This window comes from Phyllobates terribilis, unplaced genomic scaffold (assembly GCF_046119375.1).
Source record: "Phyllobates terribilis strain yellow unplaced genomic scaffold, ASM4611937v1 Scaffold_37__1_contigs__length_12642776, whole genome shotgun sequence".
NCBI classification, from domain to species: domain Eukaryota; kingdom Metazoa; phylum Chordata; class Amphibia; order Anura; family Dendrobatidae; genus Phyllobates; species Phyllobates terribilis.
The window spans coordinates 11585715-11600179 of record NW_027362797.1 but is presented as its reverse complement, the minus strand read 5'-3'; positions in this window follow the sequence as shown (position 1 = coordinate 11600179).

Below are 14465 nucleotides of genomic sequence, written 5' to 3'. Positions count from 1 at the left end.
TGACTGAGGGAGAAGGAGGAATGTCCCCAGGGAGTAATTATACTGTTGGGGAGATGATGTCTGCGACAACACAGGAGGAGTGTGATATACTGGAGAACCCCACTATCAAGGATGTGTTTGCTGTGGTGTCTTTCTGTAAACAGGCACTAACTACATTAACACAGCGGCGTGTGGAGGTGAGCTGGTATGACATGCCGGAGACAGAAAGATGCGGTCTGGGGAGAAGGAAGCAGCTTCCAAGATGGCGCTGAGAAGAGGGAGGAGGCGGCCAAAGCTAGCGCAGCCTGCCAACGCCGCATGAGTGTAGCGGCGAAGCTGGAGAGATATGCCCGCAATGTGGAGTGCACCGATCAGCAGGAGTCGGATAGAGGGGAGGAGGTGGACGGGGAAGAAGTGATGGCGCCACTGACTGAGGGAGAAGGAGGAATGTCCCCAGGGAGTAATTATACTGTTGGGGAGATGATGTCTGCGACAACACAGGAGGAGTGTGATATACTGGAGAACCCCACTATCAAGGATGTGTTTGCTGTGGTGTCTTTCTGTAAACAGGCACTAACTACATTAACACAGCAAGTCCTGGGTGTACAATCTGAAGTGGCTATCATTAAAAAAGATATGCAAAAGGTTAATACCAGGACTGGTGAGGTGGAAACCAGAGTGGGAGAGACTGAGGATCGGATTAATAAACTCACAAAGTCTGAAAAACAGTTTAAACAACAAATTTCTGAAGTTATGGCCAAAAATGATGATCTGGAGAACCGCTCCAGAAGAAATATTAGGATAGTTGGACTTCCAGAAAAGTCTGAAGGAAGAGAGCCCACTGATTTTGTTGAGAAATGGCTGAGAGAGAAGATTGGAGTGGACTCTCTCACTAAATTTTACGCGGTGGAGCGTGCACACAGAGTATTAATGTAGCCTCAACCCCCGGGCAAAGGACCGCGTGTTATGATTGCAAAGCTACTCCACTATAGGGACAGAGACATCATTATTCGCAAAGCAAGGGAGTGTGATGAGATTACAATAAATGGCCAACGGATTTGCATATACCCTGATTATTCGGTAGCTGTCCAGAAGCAGCGAATGCAATTTGGAGGAGTTAAAAGACGTCTAAGAGAACTGGGTGCAACGTACTCAATGTTGTTCCCTGCCAAACTGCGAGTGGTAGCTATGGATAAAGTTTTCTTTTTCGTAAAGCCAGAGGAGGCCACAGAATGGATTGATATTAATGCTAAATCTTTATGTAACATCTGCACATGGAACTGTCAGATCAGCCCGCGACCAATCACCGATATTGCCGCCAAATTTAAACACCGCTTTGCTAATTGGTCGCGGTTGCCGGCTGCGACCAATCAGCGATTTTGGCGACAAATTTAAACACCGCTCTGCTAATTGCGCCCGGTCGGCCGCATATATATTCTAGAATACCCGATGCGTTAGAATCGGGCCACCATCTAGTAAATAATAATACACCTGAAACCCAGCGTGACCTTAGGAATGCGCAGGTTAAGATAAATAAGATTTTAATAGATAAAATGGCAAAAATACAGGCGTTCCGGAAAGCCAGTTTCTATGCTGAGGGGGAGAAGGTGGGACATCTATTATCAGTTATAGCATCGGCACAAAGGAGTAGTTCATTTATCCATGAAATGGTAAATGATAAGGGGAGGGTTGTTACAGAACTGGAGGGGATACTGAAAATCTTTAGAGACTTTTATAAAAAAAACTTTACTCCTCGGAAGGGATAGTGGCATTTGAGGAGATAGATAATTTTGTTGATTTAGTGTCGCTCCCTAAGCTAAACAATGAGAGCAGAGAGAGGTTGGATTCCTCCATTACTGTGGAGGAGATGGAGATTGCTCTGCATGGCATGAGTAATGAGAAGGCCCCGGGTATGGATGGGCTACCGTCAGAAGTATATAAACAATTTGCAGAACTTTTGTTGCCTAAACTATTGAAAGTATTTGAAGAGGCCAATGAGGGAGGATTGCTGCCTGCTTCTATGAGGGAGGCGGTGATAGTGGTGATTCCTAAGGAGGGGAAGGACCCTAGAATACCTGAATCATATAGACCAATCTCTTTGCTGACAGCTGATGTTAAAATCATGGCCAAAGTCCTGGCTAATAGGTTGACTGGGATCATTTCCTCCTTGATACATCCGGATCAGTCGGGATTCAAGCCCAATAGATCTAGTGCGGTTAATATAAGAAGATTGTATCTTAATCTCCAATTACAGACTGATAACCCAGGTCGTAGAGTAATCGCCTCACTGGATGCCCAAAAGGCGTTCGATAGTGTACAATGGGAATATTTGTGGAGAGTCATGCAAAAATTCGGTTTTGGACCAAGGTTTATCGAGTGGGTTCAATTGTTGTATTCCCAACCTACTGCTAAGATTAGAGTTAACGGAGCGATATCCCCTTCGTTCCATTTGAATAGGGGAACCAGACAGGGGTGCCCACTGTCACCGCTCCTCTTTGCTATAGCAATCGAACCTTTGGCTGCAGTCATCAGGGAAACAAAGGAGGTCCAAGGGTTCAAGTATGGAATATTAGAGGAAAAAATTGCTCTGTATGCGGACAATCTTTTATTGTTTTGGGTGATCCATGTGAGTCATTGAGTTGTGCCATGCAGATAATTGAGAGGTTCAGGGCGATATCGGGGCTGAAGATTAACTGGTCCAAATCAGTTTTGTTTAAAGTGGATCGAGAGGTAGAATGGACAGATAGAGAAAAGGAAGCCAATAACTTGCAGTGTAAAAAAGTATTTAAATATTTGGGAATACAAGTATCTTTACCAGTAACAGACTACCTTAATATCGATTTATCACCATTACTTCAAAACGTGAAAACTAAAATAGATATATGGACTAAACTACATATAACAGTGATGGGGAGAATAAACATTTTTAAAATGATCTTGATGCCCAAGTTGTCGTATGTCTTACATAACGCTCCTATGTGGATATCTAAATAGAGATTTAAGTCCTTAAATGTGATGATCAGAGCTCTGGTATGGGGGAAGAAGCAGGCAAGAATAAGGCAAGAAGTTCTCCAAAGACCCAAAGATGAGGGCGGATTGGCGCCGCCAAACCTGGAAATATATTTTCTGGCAGCTCAGAGTCAGCATTTTAAAGGGTGGTCATGCTCCGGGTCTGGCGGATCTATTAAAAGAATATTGGAGTATTCCATTGGGAAAAGACAGATACTTGAGGGCCTGGAGGGAGGAGACATGAATAGGTTGGGGGAAAAAATGCCTACAATAGATCTTATACATAAAACCTGGAACACAGTAAAGAAGGTAAGGGGAGTAAGGGGACTAACCAAGTTTACACCTATATGGAATAATAATAATCTCCCAGAGATACAAAAGATTGGTAATATAAGAGAATGGACAGGTAGAGGAATTAATTATATGTATCAAATAATGGAGGGGGAAAGTCTTAAACCTTTCTCGCAGTTGCAGAAAGAATTCTTGCTGCCAAATACAGAATGGTATCACTATGGGCAGGTTAATCATGCAATTAAATCCCAAAGAACCAAACAACGACTGGTAGTGGAAGCAGATCTAGTACTGGAGTAGATTTGTTAGGAGGGGGGTACCAGGGGAGTAATCTCGAGCACGTATAGAGACTTGATGCATACATTTCTCCTGGAGTTTCCATTGAGATCTAAAAGTAAATGGGAAGAGGAAGTGGGATTCATAAGAGAAGATATTTGGGAAAACATCCTGGAGTATATACCTAAGCTTTCTATGAGCGAACCTGCAAGACTGTCACACATTTATGTAATTCACAGAGTTTATAGGTCTCCGGTAATTATGCACAAAATGGGGCTGAGGGTTAACTCAGAGTGCCCAAGATGTGGAAAAGGGGAGGCGGGCATATTTCACATGATGTGGGAATGCCCTAGGCTATTAAGGTTTTGGTCTGGGGTTGTTGCTACGATTGAAGGGGCGTATAGATGCGGTGTCTCTGGTGATCCTATTACATGCTTGTTGGGCTATGTGGAAGAAATCTTAGCTGATAAAAATATTAAAATAACCATTGCTAGACTACTTTACTGTGCTAGGAAAGTAATAGCAAGAAATTGGACTGGAGTTGACCCCCCCTCGGGGGAAGAATATTCTAAACAAGTAGAATACATTATACAGATGGAAAGAGGTATATATGAAAAAAGAGGGAAACAGAATATATTTGGAAAGATATGGGAGCCTTGGATACAATATAAGGGAATGTGAGAGCACTGATTTCAAACATGTATCATATAGTATAAACTAATATTTGTATAATGCACCTCTGGTTTTCTACCATAATTGGTTAATATGAGTTTTTTTGTCTTTGTTTCTTAAGATATAACATAGGGGAGGGGAATGCTGTCGGAATGGGTGGGAGGGGGGGGGGAATTGAAGGGATGTTTGGGTATGTTATGTTTTCTTTCACAATTTAATGCTTTGAGAAATATTGTATGATCAGAATATGTTTAATAAAAATTTATTTGATTTAAAAAAAAAAAAAGTCTCAGTAGCCGTGAGTCTGGACCACATATTCCTCATTATGATCCTCCTTCCTCCCACCATGCCGAGTGCCCAGAGACAAATGATCCCACACTTGGACACTCCGAAGAGCTGTTCACTTTTTCATTTATAGATTTGTGCCTCTCGCATGGCCCGAGGCAAGAGGAGATCGCATGTAGCGGTGCCAAAATATCTGAGCAGCCACAATCACATGAAGGCAATGGTGAGAAACTGTCGCAGGAGGTGGATGATGATGATGAGACACAATTGCAAGCAAGTCAGGAGGAGGCCCAGTGTGCGTACATGGAAGACGAGGTGGTGGACGATGAATTCACTGACCCAACCTGGCAAGGTGACATGTTTAGCGAGGACAGCAGCACAGAAAGAGTGGGAGTGTCACGTACAGTGTAGGAGAGACAAAGTGCGACACGAATGAACGAGAGGAAGGGAGCCCAGACACTAGGGAAAGGGGGAAGTGGAGACCTCCTAGGCTGGCCTGCCATCACCCTGTCTCCCCTACCTTCCCTATATTGGTTCCTCACCAATCACCACACAGGAACCTATCCCTGTATTTCCCTAGTACTAGGCCCTGGATAGGGAAGGGGGGACCCCCCATGACAGCTAAAGACAGCAAGGGGAGACAGACACAGGGAAAGTAGCTTAGATTGAGTCGACTTCAGAGAGACGGCACACACGTCCTCTTAGCACCAGAGAGGAAGTTGTAGCACCACAACAGGCAGGAACAAGTAGTGGGGTGGCCACAGATACAAGGTGGGCAACTGTTCCCCTGAACATCAACACAAGGGAAGTTGCCAGTCCAACTGTTAGCTCTTCCAGAGTCTGGCTCTTTTTTAAAGACTGTCTAGAACCCCAAAAAGGCCATTTGCAACACTGCCATGCCAGCATCAGCAGGAGCAGCAAAACTACAAGCCTGACCACCACCAGCATGCTCAGGCACATGACAGCAATGCACCCGACTAGTTAGGCCGAATGACAGGGTCCAGAAACTTTTTCTGTAGGAGACACTACTACCCGTTCCACTGTTGTGTGTGCACGCCAATCCTCTGTCCATGGCGTAGGCAAAGATGCCCCCACCCTGCACATGTTATCGCACACTTGCAACCATCACCGTCCACGTCCTTGTCCCAGTGCAGCGTTCAGTTGTCCCTTACCCCAGTCCTTTGAATGAACGTGCAAATACGCAGTCAATGCCCCATAGGCCACAATACTAAACTCCCACATTTCTCCAATGCTTTTACTTGAAATGTTGCCTTTTAAGCTTGTGGAAACAGAATCTTTCCACAACCTGATGGCGGTGTCTGTCCCTCAGTACTTGGTTCCCAGCTGCCACTATTTCTCCTGGTATACCGTCCCCACCTTACACAAGCACGTTTCACAGAACATGCCCTGCGCTGATTCGTGGGGTACTCTAACAGAGAGGGAAAAGTTTTGGAAGATGCTGAAGGAGTACCTTGCCGACTGTACCAACGTCCTCCGTGATTCCTCTGTGCCTTATAACTATTGGGTATCCAAGCTAGATACGTGGCATGAACTGACTCTCTACGCCTTGGAGATCCTGGCCTGCCCTGCTGCTAGCGTTTTGTCAGAGTAGGTTTTTAGTGCCGCCGGGGGCATTATAACTGATAGACTCATCCGCCTGTCAAAATCCTGACAGGCTGACTCTTATCAAAATAAATAAGGGCTGGATTGGGCCAGACTCCTCAACACCACCGGATAATAGCAGCGGAATATGAAGTCAAATCCAGTAGCTTTTTTTTGGGAGGGAGTCTATTCCTATGCACCTCTTCTCACCCAAACAAGCATATATGCTTCCTGATTTAGTCTATTTTCTGTTGTCCTCCTCCTTCTCCTTCTCCTCATCCTCCACCACCATATCACCAGGGTCACGGTGATGAAATACCCACATCATTTTTTTAAGGGTGTTTATGATGCCCATAGGAAATTTTTTGAAAGGCCTACCTCTAACATTCTGTATGTTATACAGTATGTTCCTGTATACTCCCCAGGGGTAAATATTTTTCATCCCATGCACTTAGTGCATGGGCATTACCAGTATAAGAGACATACTGCTTAACAATGTAACAATTTTTTTAATGAGGACCTCCTCTACGTCTCTTCAAAGAGTATTGCAGTGAGTCCAATTTTTGGCAGCCCTTGCAGTCACTGCATGGGCATTACCACTATAGGATACCCACTCCTTAATAGTGGGAACAATTTTTTTTAATGAGGCCCTCCTCTACATCTCTTCAAGGGGGTAGTGGAGTGCATTCAAAGTTTTGGCAGCCATTGCAGTCACTGCATGTGCAATCACAGTATAGGAGACCCACTCCTTTATAATGGGAACAATTTTTTTTTACTGAGGCCCTCCTCTATGTCTCTTCAAAGGGGTATTGTAATGCATACAAATATTTGGTAGCCATTGCAGTCACTGCATGTGCAATCACAGTATAGGAGACCCACAACTTTATAAAGGGAACATTTTTTTTACTGAGGCCCTCCTCTACATCTCTTCAAAGAAGTATTGTAGTGCGTCCAATTTTTTGGCAGCCCTTGCAGTAACTGCATTGGCATTACCACAATAGAAGACCCACTCCTTAATAATGGGAACATTTTTTTTAAGGATGCCCTCCTCTACATCTCTTCAAAGGGGTATTGGGGTGCATCCAAATTTTTGGCAGCCCTTGCAGTCACTGCATACGCAATAACAGTATAGGAGACCCACTGTTTAATAATGGGAACAACAAAGCATAGCCGGCTGATTGCCCTCTAATAATAGTGAGGGCCGACTGTTGGCCCTTTAACAATAGTAAGGGCTGCCTGATGGCCCTGTAAAAATAGGCTTTGTGACTTTCAAAGTCCCTTCTTTATAAATGAAACAGGATGTATCTGATCATGGGAGGAGTCCTGAGGAGTCCAGGGGAGGAGTCCTGAGGAGATAATTTGCATATTCCCACTGCATTTTGGGGTAAGTGAAGAGTCTCCGCGAGCTCAAAGAACACTGGATTTTGGCTGTTGGAGCTGAAAAGAGGACATCGGTAAACCAGGGGAGGAGTCCTGAGGAGATAATTTGCATATTCTCACTGCATTTTGGGGTAAGTGAAGAGTCTCCGCGAGCTCAAAGAACACTGGATTTTGGCTGTTGGAGCTGAAAACAGTACATCGGTAAACCGCGCGCCGGCATTTTGAAGCTTTTTTCACTGTTTTCAGAACATTAACAGTAAGAACATGGAAGAGTCCAGGAGCCATTTGGTGAGCTGCATATCCTGCTACATGTTCACAGACTTGCCAGTGGAAAAGCCAAACTTCACATGCAGAAATGCAAGCTTGTGTCCCTGTTGGAGGAAAAGTTGCGAAATCTAGAAGAGAGGTTAACTACCTTGAAAATCATTAAGGAAGGTGAAGAGTTCTTAGACAGAGCAGAATTATCTCTTCATGATTCAGAAAGAGAAGAAATTCGAACTGCACCTGATGAAACAGAGGAATGGAAGCATGTGACCCACAGAAGCAGGAGGATCGAGAGGCAGTCAGCACCCATCCTGCTCAGGAACCAGTACCCGGCTCTCACGCAGGAGAACCATGAAGAAATACAGCAAAATAAGACTTTGCCAGCAATGAATAACCTTGTAAGCCCTCAGAATCCTCCTGGATGGAGAAAGAAGAATGTTGTGAAGAAAAAACGGAGAGTGGTGGTCATGGGGGATTCCCTGCTAAGAGGAACAGAGGCCGCTATCTGCAGACCAGACATAACCTCAAGAGAAATGTGCTGTCTTCCAGGAGCAAAAATTAAAGATGTGTCTGACAGGATATCAAGACTCTTCAGACCTACAGATCACTACCCATTCCTGCTAATACATGTGGGGACAAATGACACCGCAAGAAAGGACCTGGAAACCATCTGCAGTGACTTTGAAGACTTAGGCAAGAAAGTGAAAGAATTGGGAGCGCAGGTGGTCTTCTCATCCATCCTCCCAGTGGATGGCCATGGAACAATGAGGTGGAATAAGATTCTACAGGTGAACAACTGGCTACGTCGATGGTGCCGTCAACAAGGATTTGGATTTCTGGATCACGGAATGAATTACCTATACGATGGACTACTTGCTAGAGATGGGGTGCACCTTACGAAGACTGGAAAACGTGTATTTGGAAGTCGCCTTGCTACACTCATCAGGAGAGCTTTAAACTAGAACAATGTGGGAAGGGAAGCAAAAGGCCAGAAAAAGCCATACAGCTGACAAATACTATTGAGATCTCTGCTACTGGAAGTGGGAAGGAAGAACAAAGACAAAACAATTTAAATAATAAAAATATGGGAGGAAGAGAAACCAATCACAAACTAAAATTTTTTTATACAAATGCACAAAGCATGGGCAACAAACAAGGAGAATTGGAACTACTAATGCAGGAAAAGGAATATGATGTCATTGGAATCACTGAAACTTGGTGGGATGATACACATGATTGGAATAAAAGGCTAAAAGGATACAACTTATTTGCAAGAAACAGACTTGATAAACGAGGAGGAGGTGTCGCATTGTATGTTAGAAAAGCGTATATCTGCACAGAGATTGAAGCTTCAGAGACTGGGAGTTCTGTGGAAACTGTTTGGGTAAGAATACAAGGAGAGAACAACGGAAAGGACACCATTGTAGGCATTTACTACAGGCCACCTGGGCAAGCTGAAGATATGGATGAACTCTTTATGTATCAAATGACCAAGTTCTCCAAAAAATATGACGTAGTGGTCATGGGAGATTTCAACTATCCAGACATTTGTTGGGAATCTCTCTCAAGTAAAACTAACAGGTCAAGCAAATTCTTATCCTCTCTTGCTGACAACTTTATCTTCCAAAAGGTAGGGGAGAAAACAAGGGGATCTGCTACTTTGGATCTAATCCTTATAAACAGGGAGGAAATGGTTGAGGAGGTAAAGGTGGCTGGGACCCTAGGAGGCAGCGATCATGCTATTATAGAATTTTGGATAACTACAGGAGGAAGACATGTGAAGACTCAAACTTCAAGGTTAGATTTTAGAAAGGCAGATTTTAAGAGACTCAGAAAGAGAATAGGAGGGATTCAATGGCTGGATGTCCTTAAGGACAAAAATGTCCAGGAAGGATGGGAAATTTTTAAAAATGAGATTCTCAAAGCACAATCGTTAACAATCCCGAAAAGTAGGAAGAATGGGAAGCATTTAAGGAAACCAGGATGGATGAACACAGAACTTAAACACATGCTAAAAAGAAAGAAAGAAATGTTTATTAAATGGAAAGAGGGAGGCATATCTAAAGAAGATTATAATGCAGTCTGCAGATCCTGTAGGGCACGTATCAGGTTAGCTAAAGCTGACAATGAATTAAGGCTTGCAAGAGATGTCAAAAGCAATAAAAAAGGATTTTGGGGGTATGTCAAAAGTAAAAGAAAAGTCAAAGATGCTATAGGATTTTTACAGGATGAAAATGGAGAAATGGTAAGAGAGGATGTTGAGAAGGCCGAACTTTTTAATTCCTATTTTGCATCAGTTTTCTCTCAGAAAGAAAATGTAACATCAACTGATCTTCACTGTCCTTTTAAAGGAATAGAGGAATCCAAGTTATCTGTAAACAGAAAGATTGTGAGGGAATATTTAGCTAACAAAAATGAGTTCAAGTCTCCAGGTCCAGATGAATTACACCCCAGAGAACTGAAGGAGATCGTAGAAGAAATTTTAGAACCACTCACCATAATCTTTGAAAATTCTTGGAGAACAGGAGAAGTCCCAGAAGACTGGAGAAGAGCAAATGTTGTTCCTATCTTCAAAAAGGGGAAGAAGGTGGACCCAGGGAACTATAGGCCGGTGAGTCTGACTTCTATACCAGGAAAGATCTTTGAACAAATTATTAAACAACATGTATGTAAGTACCTGGATAAGAATGAAGTGATTAACCAGAGTCAGCATGGGTTTGTAACTAACAAGTCATGTCAGACTAACTTAATTTCCTTCTATGACAGAATCACTGACTGGGTGGATCAGGGAAATGCTGTAGATATAGTATATCTTGACTTCAGCAAAGCATTTGACAAAGTATCTCACACCATCCTTATTGAAAAAATGACCAAGTATGCAATGGACCAGGCAACTGTTAGGTGGATTCATAACTGGCTTAGTGATCGGACTCAAAGGGTGGTTGTAAATGGCTTCACATCCAGCTGGATGAATGTCTCAAGTGGGGTACCACAGGGCTCCGTCCTGGGACCTGTATTGTTCAACATCTTTATCAATGATTTAGATGAAGGAATTGAGGGTAAACTGATTAAATTTGCTGATGACACAAAGCTAGGAGGGATAGCTAATACTAGAGAAGAGAGAGAGAGAGGATTCAAAAAGACCTAAATAAACTGGAGCAGTGGGTAGCAACCAACAGAATGGTTTTTAACAAGGAAAAATGCAAAGTACTACATCTGGGCAATAAAAATGAAAAAAGCATATACAGAATGGGAGGAATAGAGCTAAGCAACAGCACATGTGAAAAAGACTTAGGTATACTAATAGATCATAGACTGAACATGAGTCAACAGTGTGATGCAGCAGCAAAAAAGGCAAATACAATTCTGGGATGTATTAACAGAAGCATACAGTCTAGATCACGTGAAGTCATTATCGGTCTTTACTCCTCTTTGGTCAGACCTCATCTGGAATACTGTGTACAGTTTTGGGCACCACATTTTAAAAAAGACATAGACAAACTAACTACAAGTTCAGAGAAGAGCGACCAGAATGGTGACTGGTCTGCAAACCATGTCCTATGAGGAACGGTTGCAGGATTTGGGAATGTTTAGCTTGCAAAAAAGAAGACTGAGAGGAGACTTAATAGCTGTCTACAAATATGTCAAGGGCTGTCACATTGTAGAAGGATCATCTTTATTCTCATTTGCACAAGGAAAGACTAGAAGCAATGGGATGAAACTAAATGGGAGGAGACACAGATTAGATATTAGAAAAAACTTTTTGACAGTTAGGGTGATTAATGAGTGGAACAGGCTGCCACGAGAGGTGGTGAGTTCCCCTTCAATGGACGTCTTCAAACAGAGGCTGGACAGAAATCTGTCTGAGATGATTTAGTGAATCCTGCTTTGAGCAGGGGGTTGGACCAGATGACCCAGGAGGTCCCCTCCAACTCTACCATTCTATGATTCTATGATTCTATGTCTCATACACCACATGGGCAGATAAGGTAGTAAAATGATAAAATTACATTTACTGGTGAATGTATTTTTCACTGTTGAACGCAATGCAAAAGTGCAAAAATGCATCAAAAACTTTACGTGTGAATATAGCCCAAGGTGTGGAGGAGCATTTTTGGTTATTTATTTGCCTTATATACAAATCATTACCCAGGAAAAAATGTTCCTTAACATTTTTTCCAGGAAAATCTGTTTTTGTTTAGTTTTTGAATGTTTTATTGTGAGTCCGTAAAAGTGGCATAATAATCTGACAACATTGTTGACAGCAGTGACCTGGGAGTCAGAGATGCTTCCAGGGGTCTTCCCCATGCTGTTCCCATGTCATTTGAGCACCGTTCCCATCGATTTTGGTAATTTGTAGGCCCCCTGCAGACCTCTGAGGGGAGGGGGGTGATCTCCAGAAAAATGCTTGAGTTTCCCGTTGACTTACATTGGGCATCTATAATATAACGGGAGATGTGTCGTCTGAAGCATCTATAGACTGCACAGGCGCAATGCGCCTGCACAGTCTGGCCCCAGACAGAAGAACGCATTCAGCTGTTATAGGTGACAAGTAAGAGGAGCGTGGTGCCGGAGATCGCAGTATGCGTAGGCACTGAATGCATACCGCGATCTCCAGCGGCACATTTGCAGTGAGTCTTCAACAAAATGGCGCCAGACAGTGCGGTATGCGCAGGCGCGAACTCCGGCGCCATTTTCTATATACACTCTGTAAATGTGTCTTCACTAAAATGGCGCCAGATATCGCGCTATGCAGGTGCTGATTCTGGCGCCATTTTAATAAAATAACACATGCGACACGCTGCAGGGGAGCGATGGAAAGGTGAGTAGGAGTGTTTTTTTTAAGTGATACAGGATGGGGGCAGCACAAAACAAACAGGATAAGGGCAGCACAACACAAACAGGATGGGAGCAGCACAACACAAACAGGGTTGGGGAAACACAAGACAAACAGGAAGGGGGTAGCACAACACAAACAGGGGGGGGGGGCAGCACAAAACAATCAGGATGGGGGAGCAGGATGAAGGCGCACAAAATAGGATGGGGGAGCAGGATGAAGGCGCACAAAACAGGATGGGGGTGCACAAAATTTAATGGAGTAACAGGATAGGGGTGCACAAAACATAATGGGGAGCAGGATGGGGGCGTACAAAACAGGATGAGGGAGCCCAAAACAGGATGGGGCGCACAAAACAGGATGGGGCGCAGGATGGGGGTGCACATAACAGGATGGGGGCACACATAGCAGGATGGGGGCAGCACAAAACAAACAGCATGGGGCAGCACAAAACAGGATGAGGTTGCAGGATGGGGATGCACAAAACAGGATAGGGGATCAGGATGGGGCGCACATAGCAAGATGGGGTAGCAGGATGGGGGCAGCACATAACAGGATGGGGGAGCAGGATGGGGTAGCACATACCAGGATGGGGGTGCACACAGCAGGATGGGGGTGTACATAGCAGGATGGTGGCACACATAGCAGAATGGGTGCGAAAATAGCAAGATGGGGCGCACAAAGCAGGATAGGGGTGTGTGGCGCCCCTGAGGGTTCGACCGCCACAGGGATGCTGCACTTCTCTAATGGAGTGTAGTATTCCTCCTCTGAGGTAAGGCCAGTGTGATAGTCGTGACCTAACATTTTGCATCCAATACCACACTTCTCCACCAGAGGGAGCTGGTATGCACTAGGTGCTGCTCCCCTGGTTACAGGGAGACTGGGGAACACAAAGTGGTAGGAACCAGTTAGTGGGTGAGGGTGGAGGACTTACAAGTTAGTGACACTTTAGATTTCATATTTAATAGAAAGCCATCTTTGATCTTGGTCCTTTTAGTCCTTCTGCTAATTCTCCCTAGTGGATTAGTTGGTCGCTCTGTGCTGTCAAAATACTGTGTGTAATGTGACTTCCCTCCGGGAGCGCAGATCCTGTGTAGGCCTGCGCCGGCAGGGACACAGCCCTTGTACCCTGGCCTTGGGACGAGAGGTAGGTTGTAGACGGGGAATGTCTCAACCCGGCCAAGGACCATGATCAAGAAGGCCCGGAGCCCAGGAGTGTGGCTCCACAGCAAATGGATCCCAGGCAGGATGCAGACGGAGCGGTGTACGCCACCTGTCCTCGCCTACCTGATATATTCAGAGGGACTCCGGCTGCAAGAGGGGTACCGGCCCCCGACACCCGACCTTGTTACTCTACGTCCTGGACGGGAAAGCCCGGTTAGGCCCAGAGAATCCCACCCAGAGGGAGACCCGGCCTATTTGTACACTCACGGACAGGAAAGGTTTTGGTCAGTAGTTCAGGAACACTCTTCTGTAAGGTCGCGACTGAATGCTGGACTTACTCGGAGGTTGTCGGACCCCCGTCTCTGGTGACGCAGGACTCTGCGGGGAGCAGGGAGTCGCCTTCCTTTGCCATCTAAGTGAGTAAAGCCTTGGAAGTTCACCCCTATGGCCTCCGGACTGTCATTTCAGCGACACACAGGGGGATGCGGGATCCCTTCTCCTCAACTACTACCCCCTCCATCCTGTCCCTCTGCCCTGAGGCCTTGCTCCGCCTGTGGGGAGTAGTAAGAACTTTGGCCGTGGTAACACCATGCCTCAGCGGACTGTAGAGGCGCTGGTGACCCTTCACCAGGCACCACAGGTGGCGTAGTCGTTAAAATAAGCCACTCAACCCGGACGAGCCCACAACATCTTCCTTTTCATGTGA